Source organism: Mycteria americana, chromosome 16, assembly GCF_035582795.1.
Source record: "Mycteria americana isolate JAX WOST 10 ecotype Jacksonville Zoo and Gardens chromosome 16, USCA_MyAme_1.0, whole genome shotgun sequence".
Lineage (NCBI taxonomy): Eukaryota > Metazoa > Chordata > Aves > Ciconiiformes > Ciconiidae > Mycteria > Mycteria americana.
This window is the reverse complement of record NC_134380.1, coordinates 5,767,909-5,786,739: the sequence shown is the minus strand read 5'-3', so window position 1 is coordinate 5,786,739 and position 18,831 is coordinate 5,767,909. Positions and strand designations below refer to the sequence as shown.

Here is an 18,831-nt window from a genome sequence, read left to right as displayed (position 1 = left end):
GATCCGAGACAAGAGAAGCAGCCTGGTGTGCACAGCCGCCTCCCGCACCCGCTGCAGACCCTCGCAGGGCAGGCAGACGGACAGACGGACAGACAGACTGAGGGTGCGGCTCTGACACCCGGGCAGGCAGGGGCTGGGGGGCGGCTGAGCCCCTTTGGGGGCCGGAGCTTTGTTATCCCAGATCTGTCGAGGCAAAAAGCTGTTATTTCTCCTCAAAACCAGCCTCGGTTAACAGCAGCCAGACTGGCGGTGTCAGCAAATTTGCTCTTGCAGATCTAACGAGAGCTGGCGGAGAAGATGCTGCCCACGGGTCCCCCACTGTGGATCCCCCACTGTGGATCCCCCACCAACTTTGTGCTGGGACAGAGTGGGAGCCCCGGGCGTCTGAGAACCCCTCGGCTCAGGGACGCAAAGCTCGGCTCAGCTGGGGCTGCCGAACCCACCAGCACGCAAACGCAGCAGCGCGGCCAGCCCTCCCTGGCTGGAGGTCGGGCATCGTTCACATCCCCGATAACACCACCACCGGCTTCCAAATCGTCAGATTTTCACCAGCCAGCTTAAAGTTTGTCCATTAGCCACTGGGATTAGCACTTGTGAGCCCGAGCACAAATATTAACTACAATGTCCCCAGGTGGCCACCACGCAGCAGAGAAACCCCTCTGGACCCAGGATGGCACAGCCAAGCCTATCGCCCTCCCTTAAAAATGCAGGGGAAGAGGCGCTGCGCTTAGACCCAGCTTAAAACCAGAGCAAAACTGCAATGCAGTGCTAGAGCTTTCAAAAAGGGGAAAAAAATCAAATTCTGACAAATATGAACGCTCGGGCGATAATCTAGGTGGAGCATTGGTTAAGTTATTACTTGCCGTGTGTTTAAAGAAAAGGACTCTTCGAAGCTTTTGCGCCTTAGTCCTGGGCTCACAGCCTGGTGCCTGGTGACACGGTGAGCCTGGCTGCCGCGGGCGCTTCGCCTCGCTCCCCGGCACTGGAAGTTGAAGGGTCTTGGCTCAAGAGTCTCCATTTAGAAATATTAGAATACTAGGAAATATTAGAAAAGTACGTGAGAAATCCCCCAGCCTTTTCAAGGTTTCTGCCCCCCTCTTTGGGGACATCACATCTGGCCCTGGCAGGACCCCAGCCCTGCTCCCATCCTGCTCCGCAAACAGGAGACGGCGAGTAAAGCGGCGGCGATGCTCCGCTGCCTCAAAATCCCAAACGAAACCCAACAGCTCTGAACTTCTGCGTCTCGTCCCAGACGTGAGACATAAATCAGGGGCAGGAGCGCAGGCACACGCTGTCACGCGCCAGCCGCCCGTTTCCATGGTTTCCTGGGACTATTGCTCTCGAGGGCTTGGGGTTAGGAGGCGACTCGTTCCAGAAGGACAAAGATGCTGCGTTGACACCGTTGCTGCAAAATCCCGGCTGGGGATTGCACTGGCAGGCAGGCAGCATTGCCCTGCGATGCCCTGCCAGCCTGTACAGCCTCGGGTGACCTCCTCGTCCCTTTGGTGCAAGCTGCTGCGTGGAGGGAGGTGGCAGCCCTGAGGGCTGGCATGGCGTTTGCTCACCCTGCCCGGCCCAAGCTGCCCATGGTCACCGCCTGCTGTCCCAGAAAGGAGCTCAGCACAGTGCCCGCTGCTGTGGCAGGGTGGCCCAGGGCCACGGGGCTCAGGGATGGGCACAGAGGACTTGGGTCCCATGGCCAACGGGAAGGCTGAGATGGGATCAGCCTGCGTAATCCGTATGGAAGAAATCACTCCACCTCTCTCAGGTCCCAATTCACTTCAACACCCTGATCCCTCTCTCCTCTCCCGTTGAGCATCGCAGCTCTCCTGCTTTCCACCTCCTTCCCGCGGCCTCGTCCCCACGTCGAGGTGGCACTGCGGTGCCAGCCCTGCCGTCAGGGCCCATCCCTGCCGAGCCCCAGCCTGCTCCTCCCGCAGCTTCTCCATGGCAGGGAGAGATCAAGTGCCTGTTCAAGCCGACCTCCGTTTGCATGGCCATGGGGGCGAGGATGGGTTTCCAGGCCCTCCGAGCCCCTGCTCGCGGCATGCCGTGTTCCTGCGGGGTCTGTACCTGCCTGCCGACGGCTTCTCCCACTCCCCCCGTGCCCTCCCACATTGCCTCTCCTCCTCCCCACGCGCTGGGTGCAATGAGAAATGTACTTGGCTCCCGATCTTCGAGTGGGAGGTGAAGGCAAAAAAACCGAGACTTCAGCTCCACAGCGTGTGGGTTGTGGATGATGGCAGATCCCCACCCTTGACTCCTCCACTGTCTCTGGGGTGAAGGCGGAAACCCCAAATCCAGACCCTCGGGGCTGAGCCCACCTTCCCTCATGCGTGGGGACAGCCTCGTTATTAGGTTCCTGGAGAAAAGCGGGTGACTTCTTGTGTCCCCTGCAAAGCCAGCTCCCTGGGACTTTCTGACAAACACCATTACTTGGGGTGGTCCCATGAAGAGACCCTGCGAGCAACCTTGGGGAGTGCTTTGAGAAGGAGCTGCAGGAGCTGCCCCAAGCCCTTGGCACTGGCGTGTGATGCTGGGAGGGCAGCGAGGACCACTTCTCCAGACCCTCGAGACACCGACCTGGACAGAACAGGAGCAGTCCTGGGATTTTAAGTGAAATAAGGCTGAAGGCTTCAGTGTGGTAAAGCCCAAGGCATCCAGAAGAGCAGCCCTGACTCTGCCCCTTCTCCCTCTGAGCTGGACAGGGTGGGAGGTGGAAGATGCTGACAGGGCTCGTTGTCATTTTTGCTCCCACCGATGTGGCCGAGGGCTATTGCAGGACATGCGTGCGTGCCAGGCTGGGTGTTCCTCCTTCGTCCTCCTCCCGGAGCCGCTCCAGGCTGCTGCACTATCTCACCCGGAGATGTTGGACTTGTCACCCTGAACATTGCTGAAACGAAGCCCCTGGTTGCCAGCCCTGCTCACCCAGCATTGCCCCCAGCGTGCAATGCCTCTCTCTCTCCCTTCCTAATCCAGCCCTGCTGCCAACTGCAAAATCCTGGCCTGAAAAGGAATAATAAACTTTAGGAAACGGCTTTACAGTGCCTGCTCCAGCCAGCCACCCTGGGAGGGAAGGATTTAGCCTAAAGCCTGTATAAATGCTCTGTACTTATCGCAGGTTTCCTTCCCCCGGCTTCTCTGATCCCAGGAGACCCCTGCGCAATCCCGATGCTCCAGCTCTGCGCCGGCAGCGCCTGTGGCCTGCAAGCTGTCACTGCGGGAACAGGCTGAAGGACAACATGCCGGGGGCTTAAAAGGGGCTACAGCCAACAGGACCCCCCAGATCCAGCTGGGGTTGCATCACTGCCTGCATCTCCATCACATGGGGGTGGTGAGCCCACGGGGGATGTTGTGGGATCCTGGTTTAATCACGCAGCCATCGTCCGCGTTGCTGGCACGCTCGGTCGCTAATTTACTCGTAAAGACCAGTAGTATCGAGGGACTGGAATTCCCGCAGCTCCATGTCCTCAACACGGCTGGGAATTGCTGGGCGAGGGAGGTGACAGCGCAGGGAGCGGGGCAGCCCCAGGGAAGTGAAAGCCAGGCTGCTTGTGCGGTGCAAAGCCAGGGGCAGACATTCCTCCTCTGATTGAAACCAGACCTCAGGCGGTGCTGCCGGAGCTGGTGGGGAATGCGTTTAAACCAAACCAGCCCAGACTCTCCTTCTTACATGGAAATAGGGTTCGTCTGCTCTGGGGTCAAAGTCCGACAGATGCAGCTTTGTGCAGAGACCGAGGTCTGCGGTGCCACCAAAGCAAACCCCCCAGTGGCACCCTGCCCCGAGCCCCCAGCTGCCAGAGGGGACCCCAACCCCTGCGGTCACCCCGACCTCCAGCCCACCACCCCCACATGTGGGAGCAGGATGGTGTGGGATGCCGGGGACGCTGGCTCGGGGACCGGCACAGCAGCAGTGCCAGGGTGATGCCCGGGAAGGGAGCACGGGATGAAGACACCGAGGCAGGACCCTCGGCAGCAGCGGGCAGAGCGGAGGCGGGCGGGTGAGATGGGGACCTTCTCAAACCGTGTGTCAGCTTTCCATCTCCCTCCCCAAAAAATCCCTACGTAAAATCCCAACCCACACAATCTGAAACCCCCCAAGGATTAGGAAATCCAGGGGAACAAAACAAAGCAGAGAGGGGCCCTGGGAGCGGGGCTGGGTGCTGGCCAGTGCCTGCAGGCAGGGCAGGGCAGGGCAGGGCAGGGCAGGGCAGGGCAAGGCAGGGCAAGAAGCTGCTGAGGCAGCCCTGGAGAGCACTTCCCACCCAGACCAACATGGTCCTGGCCTGGGAACTGTTGCAACTCCAGTCCCACCCTGGCATTTGAGGAAACTGAAACCTTGTGGTGCAACCGGGAGGGATGAAGCAAGAGGCGCTCGCTCAGGAAGCAGGTGACAGATCCAGCACCACGGGGCTGCACGGGCAAGGCATCAGCCGGCTGCTAAACTTCCTCGGACCCCGAATGGCCTCCGGTGTCACCACCTTCCCCTTCACCCCCTGTGCCGAGCTCTGCCACCGGCAGGAACCGGCTGCTCCCCCGGGAACGCAGCCCCTGTCACAGCTGGACCCTTCAGCGATAAGCGAGGATGACAGGGTTATTGGGAAACAAGTCGACACTTCCAAACAGATTCTCTTTGCTGCTCTTTTCCTTCCTGAAGCTGGTCTGAGCATGGCAGGGGTTGCTCAGGAAAGCCAGCAAGCTAATATATTCATGTCATCTTGCATTTGGTGCCAGGACATGAAGTAAACACCGTCAGGGACCTCGCCCCAGTTCAAAGACAAGCCCTGTTTCTTATTCCGATCACATTATCCATGCTCCCCGTACAGCTTCATTGATTCATATCTTAAAAAGAAAAGCCTTCAAAACCCATTAAGTCTGCCTTGCTGTTCCAGCCCTGCTCTCAAGGGCTAGGGCAAGAAGCATTAACTAATCTGCTCACATTACCTTGCCTTTGAACCGAGCATCTCTCGGCGTCAATCAAGAGTGTTTGGAAGTGATACGCTGCCGCGCGGGGCCGCTTTCGGCTGCTGAGGTCACCCAATGTCAAGCGAGGGGAGGGACCAGCCCTTAGGCATTGTCCCCTGCACCGGGCTCCCTTTGGCATCCGGGGAGCACCCAGGGCTCGTGCCCACGGAGGCACGGTGGAGCAGCCCAAGTTACGGTCCTCTGTTTGGTTATGGAGGACCGTACGGTTATAAACAAGCCCATGAAGGAGCAAGCTCCCGCAGCTGCTCTTTCTCAGGGCCTCAGACAGGATCTGGGGTGCGAGAGCGGGGACCTTGCTGGTGTCAGTCCGGCTGGGTCTTGGCGAGGGGAGAAGGGTTTGCAAGCGGTGATGTCCTCCCAGGGATTACGAAAGCCACGCTGCCTATTGCCAGGGAAAAGAAGGTCCTTCCAGCCTCTTGGGCTCCAGCTCAGCCAGCAGCCGCTGGCTATTTGGCTTCAGAGACTTCACAGCATACCGAAATGTGCTCCTGGGAGCCCAGCGTGCTCCAGCGCGGCTGGCCGGGACGTCAGGCTCGGCCACCCCAGGCGCTCCCTGGTGCCTCGTGTAAGGCAGCTCCGCATCCTCCGGCCTGACTTCCACTCGGGAAGAAATTACTCACTCTCGTTTCCATCTGGCTGCAGGAGATGCTCAGGATGTTCCTTCCACCACCCTCCCGAAGGCTTCCCATCCCGCTGGTGCCAGCAGCAAGGCTGGATCCATCCCCTCTGCCCCTGGCCGACCCCCAAGTTCAGGGTCGGAGACTGTTCACTGGACGGGCATAGAGGGATTTGGTTTTACCGACATTTCAAGTGCTGCTAGTGACTGTTGTTTTTAGGGTTTGGAGCACTTTGAGAGGATGTGTCTACCTAGTGGGTATTAACCACAGCTGTCCCAGGCCCCTGCCACAGCTGGATTGGTGGCCATCTCTGGCCCCGGCTGGCCAAGGATGGAAAGCCAGGCTTCCTGGAAGCTCAGCTTTGCTTTCTTTTTCAGACCCAGTCATTGAACCTGGGCCAATCTAGGTTGCTTGGATTTGGTTCCGGTTTCAAAATCCTTTTGCGGGGGAAGCTGTTTTCCGGCTGAGTTACGGGAATGCCCAGCTTGGGGCTTTTCTCAGCTGTCCTGCCGCAGCCAGCATCCGTCCCACGTCAGCCCCTGCCTTGCTCCCCTGGGCCAAACCGGAGCCGGTGTAAGAGGGAGAACCCGTGGGGCTGCATGCAGCCCCCTGGGCACGGCCCCAAAGAGAGACACGTCCTGACTTTCGTGAGCACCAGCATTACACACCCCAAGGGTCTCCACGGCTCGGAGCCCACTGCCGCGGGGCTGGGGTAGGGCAGGCAGCGCTGGAGGCGTGGGCAGCGGAGAGCATTCACCCGAGGTCCCTCATGGTAAAACCCCACGAGGGGACAAAAACCCACGTGGGGACAAAAACCCACGGGGGCACCAACCCACGGCTGCCCAGGAAGCCAGTGCCAGCTGCTCCCTGCCTGCTTCGGGGCTCTTCTCCGGCTCAGGACCTTCACGCACCATTAAACCCTACATGTGTGCGTTCATGGGCACGCACGTGCACACACGTGGCTGTCTTCCCCTCGCCCTCTCTCTTACAGAGGTTTCTCCCATTTATTCCTTTAACCTACATCCACAAAGTTCCTCGACTGCAGGAGACGTGTTTTGCACTGCAAAGGTCTGAGCTGGGACAAGGTGTGTGAAGGCACTTCACTGCCCGTGGATGGGGACATCTAAGGAGCTTATAGGGGAGGGAAAGGCTTCCCTAGTGAGACCCTGGAAATGGGCACAGAGGTCTGGGGGGAGACCGTGGGGCCAGAGCCGTGCCGCGGGGAGAGGTGTGCGTGCTGCCGAGCGATGGGAGAACGGGGAGGAGGAGGCAAACCCAGCGCTGGTGAGGGGAGGATGCAGACAAGGTCTCGGGATCAGCTGGCTGAGACGTGTCCACAGGGAATTACAGGCAGGTCTGAGCCTGTCAGATTACCGGAGCCAGGAAGGGGGGAGCGGGTAGAGGCAGGTCTGGCAGCAGGAGGGAAATGGGAGCTGGAGAGAAAGGGAGGAGCGGGGGGAAGGTGGGCAAAGAGGGGAGGGAGGCACATGGGAAAGGGGGGAGCAGAGGGGAGCACCCAGCCCTGGTGGTGATGGGGCTGGTGGGGGCAGGAAGATGGGCTGGGGAGGCCATGGGGTGGAACGGGCTTGGTCCATCACACATCACCCCCAGCGCCCGCCGAGCCGAGGTGCAGGGCCAGGGCCAGCCGGGGCGGGAGCACTGCGTGCCAAAACCAATTAAGTGCTGAAGGGGTCACGGAGCCGCCGCTCGGCTCCCTCCCGTCTGAAGGTCAGAGGAGAGCGTCCTCATTTGTTGCCTCTTAATTACATCTGATCCTGCCCTAATTCCTCCTAAAACCAGCCCTGAGAGCCTTCAGGTGGCTGCTGGGGAGAGGTGCCCGCCAGCCACGGTGACAGGCAAGCCAGGCAAGACAGCCCCGGGCTAGCGGTGCCTCCCGGAGGGCCGCGAGGGGCCAGCGGCACTGCCTGGTGATGGAGGAAGCGCCATGTGCACCACCATCCTGCTCCTTGGCACGCTGGTCATGATGCTGCGGCGCCGCTTCTTCAACAAAGTCGAACCGTACGTCCTCTCCCGTCCCCTTCCCGTCCCCTCGGGGCCCCGGGGCTGGGGACGGGAGGGTGAGGGGTGGCCCTGGGGTGGAGGATCTCGCTACTCAGCCTAAGACCCATCCTTGGAGATATTTGGTTCCCTTCGATTTTCAGTCCTCTGGGTGACACCAGGAGACATTCCCTTGTGCTGGGCAGAGGGGAGCCTTCTGTGGTGTGCTGTCACCTCCTCCCCGTTGCACCGGTGCAAGCAAGGAGGAAATGCTGGACTGGTCCCCTGTCTTTCTGGAGCAAAGGGACAGGGCTGAACTCCTGGGGTGCTTTTACACGCACCGATCAAGGTGTTTCCCAAATGGAGCAGCCCAGCACTCTGCTATCCATCCAGGCAAGCAGCCTGGCTGCCTGCTTGTCTTCATGCCTCGGCTGGGGAGGAGACTGAGCAGTGCTCTCGGCCGTGGGGACATCACCAGGCTGCCAATGACACCCCAGCAGCGCCCAGCTGGCAAACCTTCACCTGGCGTGAAATAGCCTCGGGGAGGTCCCGCTCCATCCCTGGGGTGCCGGGAGCTTGGGTGAGGGTCTGGGTACAGAAGGTGCTTGAGAGCATCAGCCAAGTGTCAGCTCTCAGAAGAGCCAGCAGCCGCCACCCTGCAGCCATGGCTCTGTGGCACCGTGCTCTGTGCCCACGCGCGCACTCGCGCGCACTCGCGCGCACTCACACTTGTCCTGGCTCCGAGGTGACGGCAGGGAGCAGATGGGAAGGGACTTGCTGCAGTCCCGCAGCAAGGCAATGACAAAGCTGCGACCGGAGTGCAGGGTCAGCTCCCGCTCGGTGCATCCCCACCGCGCCACAGGCATGGTGCCGGCGGCTGCGGCTTCCGCTACCTGCAGCTCCCCGTGTCTTTCGGGAGGGAGTTTTGTTCCTGTTCAGCACTCGCTTGGCTTCAGCTTGGAGGCAGCGGGGCCACGCTCGCGGCAGGGCCGAGCATCGCCCTCGCTGGCTGTGCAGCCGCCTGCTCCTCCTCAGCTCAAGGAGGTTTCCGCTGGAGACACGCAAATCTATTTACCAGTGGAGACTGGAGACATCTGAAAGTGGGGAGGTCAAATTGGCACTTAATGAGCCAATTAAGTCAGGGGAGGGAGAAACAACACTGGAAGCCGGGAAGGCATCTCCTGGCTTGCGTGCCCCCTGCCCTCCCCGTGCTACCTGCAGCACCGGCTGAATTAAGGACTCATTAAGTGCCTGAGCAAACATGTGCTCGCTGCAGAGGTGGGGGCTGTCTCTGCGCAGGGGCTACAGGGGTGGCTGGCGAGGCCGGCAGAGCTGGCAGCCTGCAGGTCCATCCCTCGGGAAGCCGCAGGGCGAGCAGGCAGCGCTGCCCACACACAGGGCAGGCGCGTGGCTGGGGGACGGGTCACCTGGAGCAACGGCACCGGCGCTGGCAGCGTGCGGGCGGCCCAGGGCCCCGGCCCCGGGGAGGCAGCTCCAGCACAAGCCCTGCCCGTGGGAGCAGGCGTGAGCCGCCTTCAGGGTGCTCGGGGCAGGGGTGCGGGGGCAGCTTTGCGGCTGGCTCAGCACCCTCTTAGGAGCAAGGCAAGCATGGAGGTGTGGGAGAAGGTGGCGGGGCTGCAGGACTGGTTTGTGGCTCAGCCACCGTGTCCTTGCTGTTAGGAGCGAGCAGTGGGAAAGCACAAAGCCTTGCAGGAGGGGGTAGGACGGAGCATGGAGCCGAAAAAGATGGGGTTAGGAGAGACACTGGGGCTGCCCTAGCTATTTCCACTCATGGCAGGATCTGCACCCCTTCCACCACGTCTAAACCGGGGCCCTGCAGCCTGGTCAGACCTTGCACCTGGCTGCCATCATCACCATCATCATCATCAATGTGTGGCCGGTGAGACAGCAATGCAGCGTGGGTTAGGAGCGTGCCTGGCGCTGGCAGCAGCAGCTCCAGGCTGGACTCAGCTCGAGGGCTCCCCGGCACGGCGTAGGGCCCTGGGGAGCACGAGGGAGACTCACAGCTGGATGGACAGCAGAAGCTTCCTCCAAGCCCCACCACAGCTTTCAGACAGACTCCAGGTCCAGACGCAAAGACACCAGCCGACAGAGAAGCCATACGCTGCTAGATTAGCTCTTTTGGTGATTAATTGCTCTCACCATTAAAGACCAGTGGCTATTAAGAGGTTTTCTACTTGCTCTATTTTGGACTCCCATCTACCCCCCTCGCTCTGCACTGGCATAAATCAGAGCAGTTCCACGGACAGCTTTATACCAGGAGAGAATTTGTCTCCAGCCTTTCGTATTTTGGAAAAGACAAGTAGCAGAAGCAAGAGAAAGAAGTGCTGCCAGCCAGGGACTGGGGAGAAGTGGAAGTGGTACAGGCGACAAGGGCAGAAGGACCGAGGCTTCAGATGGGCACAGCAGAGGGCAGCCAGCATCCTCCAGACCATGAACAGACCCGAGGCACCAGAGCCCCAAACCAGTTTTGATCCAACTGGATTTTGGTGAGTTAGAGGACCAGGCTCAGGCTGGGCAGGCACCAGGACCCCATACAGCAACAAAGACCAGGATTTTCCATATGTGCACTGGTCTGGATGACCCCTGGATTAAAGACATCCCTCAAAACCAGCACACAGTGAAGAAAAAGACAGGAGCCCACATGTTCCACAGGATGAAGCTGCCCCGGCGCAGCAACGTCCCTCTGGCTCTGATGTCCCTGTGTGCGAAGCAGAGCGTGTGTCCTGGGCAAAGGACACAAATGAACAGCACAGGCAAGATCAGATTATGTGAAATCCCCTGCTCACTTGACCTCCTTCACGTCCCATCTTCTATTTATATGCCTTGGGGCTGCCAGGGACAGTGCAGGTTGTCCTTGGCCCACGCTCGCAGGGCTGGGGGGCTCAGCTGTGGGCATGTGGGGTTAGGGTTTGCCCCTGGAGCTGGCTGCTACTGTCTCAAAGAGAAGTTTGAAGGTTTTCCTCCTAACAGCAGGGCTGTGGGGTCTGCTATCCCTCCCTTGCTGGAAATCAAAAGCAAACTGAAACGCTACCCTGGACTAACCTCCCCGTCGAAGGACAGGAAGGTCAAGGGGATCTCCTTGGGCTTCGGAGCTTGGGTTTCCTCAACAAGCAGTGATTTATTCTTTGTTTTATGTGACATTTAACAAGAAGGTCCTGGCTGGGGGCCAGGGCTGGTTACGTATGCCTGCTCTGTTTGCCTTTCTCATGTTCTTCTCCTCTGGTCCCTCCCCAGTGGAAGCTGCTCACCACCTGCTCCTGAGCGATATGTGGGTTTGGGGGGGTAGAGATGCCGCTGACCCAGAGCCCGGGGTTTGGTCTCGGTGCTGGTCCAGTGCAGGGGGATGCAGGACAGTGAGCACCCAGGGGAGTACAGGAGCACCCAAAGGAGCCTGCTGGGAAGAGCCAGGTCTGCGAGGGGAGACGTCCTCCATGGAGAGCTCTTGGAGAGGGATCAGGTCGGGGGCTTGGTGGAGCAGGACTGGACTATGGCAAAGCAAAGGAGGTTCTTTGGGTGAGTGAGATGTGGATTTGCCTTTACTGCTGCCTTCTCAGCCCCCTCACAACAGGCTGGGCATGAATCCCCTGGGTGCCAGAGGGGTTATTTTCCTAGGACTGGGAGCCACGGCCATGGAGAGAGGGAGCGTTTGGTGCCTGTGCCGATCTCTCCCCCCACGGGGACACTCTCGTCGCACCCCACACACCGTGCTGCAAGGCAAGAACAGACCCTCTGCACCTCAGGCTGGAGAAAACAGAGCTGGTGGCTGGGCATCATCTGGATTTAACCTTCCAGCTTAGTCTCCTCTGGGAAGCAGGACGTGACCTCCTCATTTCCACCGCCCAGGCACGGCTGGCAGCCGGCAGCGGCGGCACACGGCTCTGCATCTCCGGGCTGGAGCAATCAGCGCACAGCAGGCATGCACAGACAAGTGTCAGCTGAATTTCTGTATGACTTTAAATACATTAGCAAGGCCACAAACATAGCTCCAAAGTGCTGCAGGCACAGCCGAGCCGATAAATAACCCCCAGACCCACCAGCAAGAAAATAACCTCCCTCTTTCCCCAGGAGACAAGGCTTAGCATCACTTTCCCCCTTATATCTGTATAGCAACTGAGCAGATCCGCTCTCTACCTTGCTGTGTTTGAATCCAGTACCAGAAGGGTCAATTCTGTGCCTCTTCTGCGGAGTCATTATACTGTCGGTTATATAAATGTCTGGGCATGCACAAAAGGCAGTGCTGATACAGTGGCTCCAACACCAACTCTCTCCAACACCTGCTTTTCAGCTGGAGAGAAAGCCGAGCACAAGAACATCTCGAGAGCTGTCACACAGAAGGCTGCTGTCTTTCAAGCTGAATGGAGGTCTAAATAGCTCTCACTTCTCCTTTAGAATCTCATTTCTAAATGCAATTAATACTGGCACATGCATAATGAGAGACTGACGAGTGAATACAGACTCCAGCAATAAAGAAGCCAGCCCCAAGTGCTATGTAAATATTACAAATCCTCACTTAGAAGCTGACCCGGGGAAGACAGCTTTCTGATGATTAAACCCAACTGACAATACGACTGGATTCCTACATCTGTCACAATACTACCTGCTGATACATAATGAGCGACACTAAAAGAACTAGCTCTTGCTGCTCTTCAATGCAGATAAAATGTCTATTTGTAGAACGTAATTAATCTCTTCTTCAAAATCAGGAACCTTAGTGTCCTTGGTAACAACATGCCAGTGACTCAGAGAGCGTCTACGGCTTTTTCTTCTGATTTTTGAGCGAGTTATTGAAAGTGACCCCAAATGCTAGCACTGAAAAGGAGCTGTGCTTCAGAAGTGGAAAAGCCAGCTGGGTATCTGGAGGTGGGGACAGGTTTTACCCACCTCTCTGGTCTCTGCAGGGCTCCCTCGGCAGTTAAGGAGGTTCCTGGACTTGTTTCAGCCACGTTCCCTAGGATGAGACGAGCTCTGTCCCAAGACCTGGTCCCCAACCCGTCGAGCACAAATTCCCTTTTACCATCAGGTGTAACCAGGCAGAGAATACTACTGAACGCAGAGCAAGGGCAAGAATCACAGGACGAAGCTGCTCCCTCTTTTGCCTGGTTTCCACAGGCAGCAAGCGCTGGGCGATCGTGCTGCGTGTGTGTGTACATGCTCACACGCGTGTGGCTGCTCCCCCAGATGGCTTTCAAGCCTGCTGGCTTATTTCAGCCAAGTTTGGCAGGGGATAGAGGTTCAAAGACATCCAGTCCCTACCAGGTAGCGAAGATGCAAAGCCATGAGCCCTGGCATGGCAGAGGGATGCAGGGAAGTGTTGCTGGCAGAGCCCTGCGTCCCTTTGAGGGCTGTGTTTGGGCGCTGCCTGCCTCTCCGGCCACCCCACTCCGGGCTGGCTGAGATGGGTGCCAAAAAGGCAAAGCTGGGCCACTCAAAAGCACCCGGGGCCATATCTGCTTTCTATGAATTTCAGTGGGAAGCAACCGCTGCTGGATGTCGCTCACTGACCCAGTTCCAAAGCCCAGGGGAAGGATGGGCTGTGATAAAGGGACAGCTGGTTGGAGAGAGTGGGTGATGGAGGACTCGCATGATTTATTTATTTTCTGGCAAAAAGGAGAAAAAGAATTGTTGGCTAAAATCAACATATTCCAGGCTAAACTGTGCTGCAGCAACGCCTCGTGGGACCTGAGCTGAGGCGCTTGGTCGCCCTGCAAGGGACGTTCACCCCTGCCCTCTGCCCGCTGCTTTGCAGAGCCAGGTGGACGTGGGGAAAAGGAGGTTTTTGTTGGTACCGAGGGCTCAGCTCCTTCGATACAAAGCCGCCCTTTCTTACAGCAAGTTAACACCTTTCATTTAAAATGCCAAATTAGTCCAGAGGCTCTGCTCCCACCGAGGGCAAGGTTTCAGAGCAATTTGCCTGCAGGCTGCCTGGGGGCTCACCCTGTCTCCTCTGTCCCCAGGCACCCCGAGGGAGAGGAAGAGACCAGGAGAGAGGCTGGCTCTGACCCTCGTGCCACGTAACACCGGTTCGGAGTAAAAGCCAGGTGGGATGTAGCAGTTATCTGGGATAGACGCAGCTTTGGGGAAATTGTGGAAAGAAAATACTAGCTTGGGGTAAAAAGCTTGGTCTTTGCCTTTCTGCCCTGCTCACAGACCCCAGGAGCATTTTAATGAACCTTCATGTTTCACCCAGGATTTATAGGTCTCTTTGTCTACTGGTGAGGCTGTGAAGGCTCTAGAAAAGTGGCTTGCTCTGGGGGAAGGAAATCAGAGCCTGAAATGGCCAGATTGGGAGGGAAAAGCCCATTTTTCCAGCACTTTCAATAACAGCCCAGTTCCCAGGTAAGGGCACATCCAGCCCTTCCTCTGCAGCCTCCCGCCTGCTGCCTGATGCCAGGAGCATCTCATACGGACAGAAAAGGCAGCAGAGCTGGTGGTGGTTTAGCTGGGGTGGGGATGGGGTGCATGTGACGTGGGGATTTGGGACTGATGCGGCTTTGTGTCCTGCACAGTGACCCTAGGGAGCGAGGGCTGGCTCCAGGCCGTCCATCTGCGGCCCCCAGCAAAGGCAGGGCAACTCACACCACTGTCTTGGCCCCGGGGGGAAACCGCTGGTGTCAAGGGTGAGGGGACACTGGCCTGGGCTGGGGCACATGCATAAGGTTTGGGGGGGAATTGAGGCCAGGGCTGTCTTTCCTAATCCCCCCTAGCCTACAAGACACTGCTGAATGCCCACGGGCAGCTCAGGGATTCACCCTGCCCTGCCTTCCCTTCAGCAGATCCCCCAAAGCTCATAACCTCGTCTGTCCCAGCTCTCAGCAAACAATTAACCGTGACTCCTTCTCCTCCTGCAGCTCCGCTGTGCCCTGCAGCCAGCACCCCGCACATCCCGGCCTCGGCACGTGCCGAAACCCCCGGCAAAACAACCCGCGATGGCAACCTGCATGCCGGCAAACCCACGTCATGCCAGCCCCCCTCTCACAGCTCAGGAGGGACCAGGCACCGGCTTAAACGCTGGTGCAGAAAAGAAATTTGCCTGTCTTTAAGGCTGAGCCCGGGGGGTGGCCGGCAGCCCCACAGTGATGCCCTCTGCAAGCCGTAACGCAGCCTGCGGGCATGGGGCGATCAGGGGTCCCTCTCCCGGCAGTGGGGTTCGCACACCCTCTGCAGCTTTCCCGTCTATACAAATACGTTAATAAAAGATCAGTTTGCAGACGCAGCTTGCTGTAGATGACAGCATTAGAGGCGCATCTGTTTCTACTAAGCACCAGTCTCGTGCTGGGTTTATTTGGTCCATTTGCAGCAGGGATGAGTTGCTTTCGGCATTCAGAGATGTCTCGTGTCTAGGAGAAGTGGGGGGGAGATATATTTTTGGCTCTATTTAGCCACAAAAATTTGGTTTTAAAATAAAGAAAAATATTCCTGTTTTCTGTTTGCTGCCAAACTGAGGCAGACAATTTCTTGTGCAAGCCTTCATTTGTTTGAGAACTCTGTGTCCTCTTGGAAAAATAAATATTCTGATGGGAAAAGTCTATCAGCGTGTATTGATCAGTCATTGGGACCGGTGGACTTGCAAACATCAGCTTCAACCTAACTGAAAAAGCAGTTCCCAAAGCTTTTGCCAATACATATGAGGCAGAAGGAGACAGGTCTTTGCTTTTGTGGTGAGTGAAGTAGTTACAGAGCAGAATCCTTTCTGCGGGCACAGTTGCGCCAGCCTCATGACGGCTGGCATGAATTTTCAGTGCCAAATCCACCCCTTTTGCACGCAGAACAGGCTGTTTGCTCCTTTCTGAGAGCCGACCACCGCTGGCGGCCGCTAGCAGGACGCAGAGATGGGGGAAGGAGAGCGGCTGATCAGCGACAGTGGGGAAGAAGCCCAGGATGTGGCTCCTGCCCAGGATGCTCCTGGCTGATGGCAGCACCTTCTCCCCACTCCAGGGCTGTAGGGTCGCCTCCCCACCGCCGAGGTAAGGCCAGACGCACAGACAAGAGCTCCCAGCGGCTTGGTTCTCCTCAGTGAGAATTTCACAAATGCGTACAGAGTTTTCCTAATGGATTTTTTTCCCCTGAAGCTTTTTAATTAAGCCTTTACAACCTCAACTCACTTTAAACAATTTTTTTTTCTTCTTTTTGGTAAAGGAAATATTATGATCAGGAAGAACAGAAGTGCTGGTTTACCTGGAGCTGCCTTCATTTTATAGCAGATTAAAAGCAAGATGGAGAGTCAATAACACCAGGAAGGGGGGGTCAAGGGATGAATACAATGTACATGCACTGAAGGCAGCACAGAAGAGATTGGGGGCTGGAAAAACAAAAGCTTATCGGGATTCAAGCTTCAAAAGCAGAATCAGCTCTTCAGATGATATAAATCACCTGGACTCCCCTGACATGCTGGTATTGCTGTAGCATGGCTTTTATGTATTGATTTAAGGGAAGATAAAGGTCAGGGGCTTAGCTGCAGAGGAGGCATCAGGGCTGAGGCTGTTCAGCTCTGGGTGGGCAGCGATGAGCAACGAGGAGGATCTGCATTCAGACAAGGTCAGAAAGAGGTTGGAGAGGACCCCAAGGAAGATGTGCATATGCTGGAGCTATGATAGCCCCAAAGACTAGGAGCAGAGCCCGGTGTAACCCGCTGAGGGTAGCCGACTGGAGCCCTAGTTTGCAGGGTTAGCCCAGGCACAGTCATCCTGGGCTAGGGAAAATCCAGATTTCAGTCTGGACCTTACCATCAGTAACTCCTCCCCATCTGGACTAGCACAAAAAAAATCCCAGAAAGGACAACGTGGGGCCAGCTGGAAATGGTGCCTGCAAATGTCATGGTGCTGCCGGGAACAGGGTCACTGCACTGCAAACCGGGGTGTGCAAACATCGCTTGCTAAATCAACTGCACGGGGGTGTTGTACGTTTGGGGGATAAAGGTTTCCCGAGCCGCGGAAAGGCCAGCTCTCCGCCTGGGGACCTCCGAGAGGGTGGATTTCGTGAGAAATGTTCTTTATTTACTCAATTAGCTGCAGCCAGCAGCTGAGCTAAGAGACGGTGAGTCTGCTGTAGCGAGCGGCTGCGTGAGGGTTGCTGGCCGCGATGAGGTGTTTGGTGTCTGCACTGAGATTTGTGATGGTCCCGGAAGGCCCTTGGTGGGTGGGAGTGGGAATTCGCTTAACCTCATTAACTGCGTCCTCTCTGCCAGCCAAAACCGCCCTCTGCTTTACGAGAAACACAGAATTGCTAGTGACAGCCCTCACGGGCCAGGCGCGGTGTCGCTGGCGGTGCTCCGAGGGATGGGATGCTGATGGTCTCCTCAGGGCTAGGAGGCTGAAGGACATGGTTCCACCATCGCGGTCCCGCTGTCGTGGTCCTGCTGAGCAGATGCCGTTTATTTGAGGCGGAAGGAAGGATTGTGACATCTCTGCTCTTCTTCTTTCCATCTCTGTTCCCACTAAAATACACTTTGGGAAAAAACAAAAGGGAAATGAAACAGCGAGTGGCAGAGGTGGTGTGGGACCAGCAGTCCCGCGCAGCCCGGAGGAGGGGGCGAAGCTGTGGGGCCTTGCTGGGCCCGGCTCCCCGGGGTTTATCTGACTGTCTGTTTTCGTCATTTCTCTGTGAGAAGGGAAAGGGACCACACAGCAGCAGAAAGTCCTGGAAATCTGTGAGGGAGGCCGTTCCCAGCACTCTTCCCTCCACCGTCGCCCCTGTATACAATTGGCTATGGAGGACATATGGCTCTGTATAGGCTCCAACTCAGTGAGATAACGCCTCACAACTAAATTCCTAATTACAGCCAGCAAGTGCACTTTCCCAGCTCTGACCCTCCTGTCTTGGTTGCACACGTGGTCGCCCTGATGGACCAAGTGGACCAGGGCTGGGGTCACCCCATCTCGACTGGCCTGTCTGGTCCATCCCCTCCGTATCAGACACGGCTGCCTCTCCTCTGCTCCCACTACTAAGGCATCCTAAAGGCTGCTTGTGCCCTATAACTTTGTCTTTTCTCCCCCCCCCCCAAAAAAATCAACCAAAAAACTACAGTAGAAGCAGGGGGAGGAAATTGCTTCAAGTTTCTTAACTATCTCATGGAACAAAAATGCTTCTTAAGGCTGTTCAGGGAAAGAGAGGGTCAAATGTCCCTCATTAAGGCTGATTTACTGAGAGGGCTGGGAAGTGGAAGAGGGAGACAGTCCAGCTGCCTGTCCCAGTGCACAAGGAGACCTGTCTGGGATCCAGGCTGGGAGGTGAGGGCTGGTCCCCCCGGCCTGCGACCAGGATGGCGGGTTGACCCGCAGAAGGTACAGCAGGGTGCAGGCTGCCGCGCGCCCGCGCCGGGCTGCCTGCACCCCAGAGCAGACCTGACCTGCACTAATGCAGCAGACAGGCAGGGCAGAGTTTTCCTGGCCCTTGGTTTGGAAATTGGGTGACTTTCTGAAGAAAAGAGCAGAAGTTGAGTCCTTTGCAGGAAGGCTGGTGCTGGGTCCGGGCAGTTTCCTTGCACCGACCTCAGCCCATGCTGCCCTTTGCTGGGCAGCCTCCAGTCCCCACGCAGCTGGAGCCTGGCAGAGAGAAGAAAGGGAGAAGGCTGGCCCAGATTTGAGGGTGTAAATCAGCAGGGTTCCTCTCCAGAGAGAGCTCAATTACATTGATTTACACTTGCTGCGGATTTGGTCCATTCAACCCAATTAAAACTCCAGAGGAAGTGCAGAGAGGCAGGATGTAATTACCCGTGCTGGAATCCCGGTTCAGAACAGGAGGCAGAGCTCTCTGGATCAAATTAATCCCTGGTGTAACTCTGCTGAAGTTACACCAGGGCTATAATTGGCCTGAAACATTTTAACTATCTCATTTAATGTTATTCATGCTCTGCTGGAGATGAGAATGTTTATCCTAAATGAGAGACTCTAATGCTCCGTAGCAATAATAGAGTGTGAGGCTTATGCGGTTTCTCATTTACGAGGATGCTGGGGAGGCCAGATTGTCACGGAAGATGCGGCAGACCTGGACTCCCCAAATCTTTAATCATTTCCATGGGTCCTGTGGTGGCTGGTTTCCCTGTTGTCCTTCCTCCAGTGTGCCCACCCTCCTCATTCCCAGGCTGCTTTCCCATCTCTTGGAGATACTGGGGGCTTGCACCCTAGCCCCAGCCAGGAGCAGAAGTAGGAGGAGATGCAAGGTGGTAGAAGAGGGAATGGAAAGCACTGAGAGAGGCCCTTCAAGATTA

General features: G+C 57.1%; 1 long non-coding RNA gene across 1 annotated transcript in view; it reads left to right on the top strand.

Moving 5' to 3' along the window:
- LOC142417916 (uncharacterized) overlaps positions 1-18,831 on the top strand; it is a 480,711-nt gene that overhangs the window by 443,907 nt on the left and 17,973 nt on the right. The gene's annotated exons all lie outside the window — the stretch shown is intronic.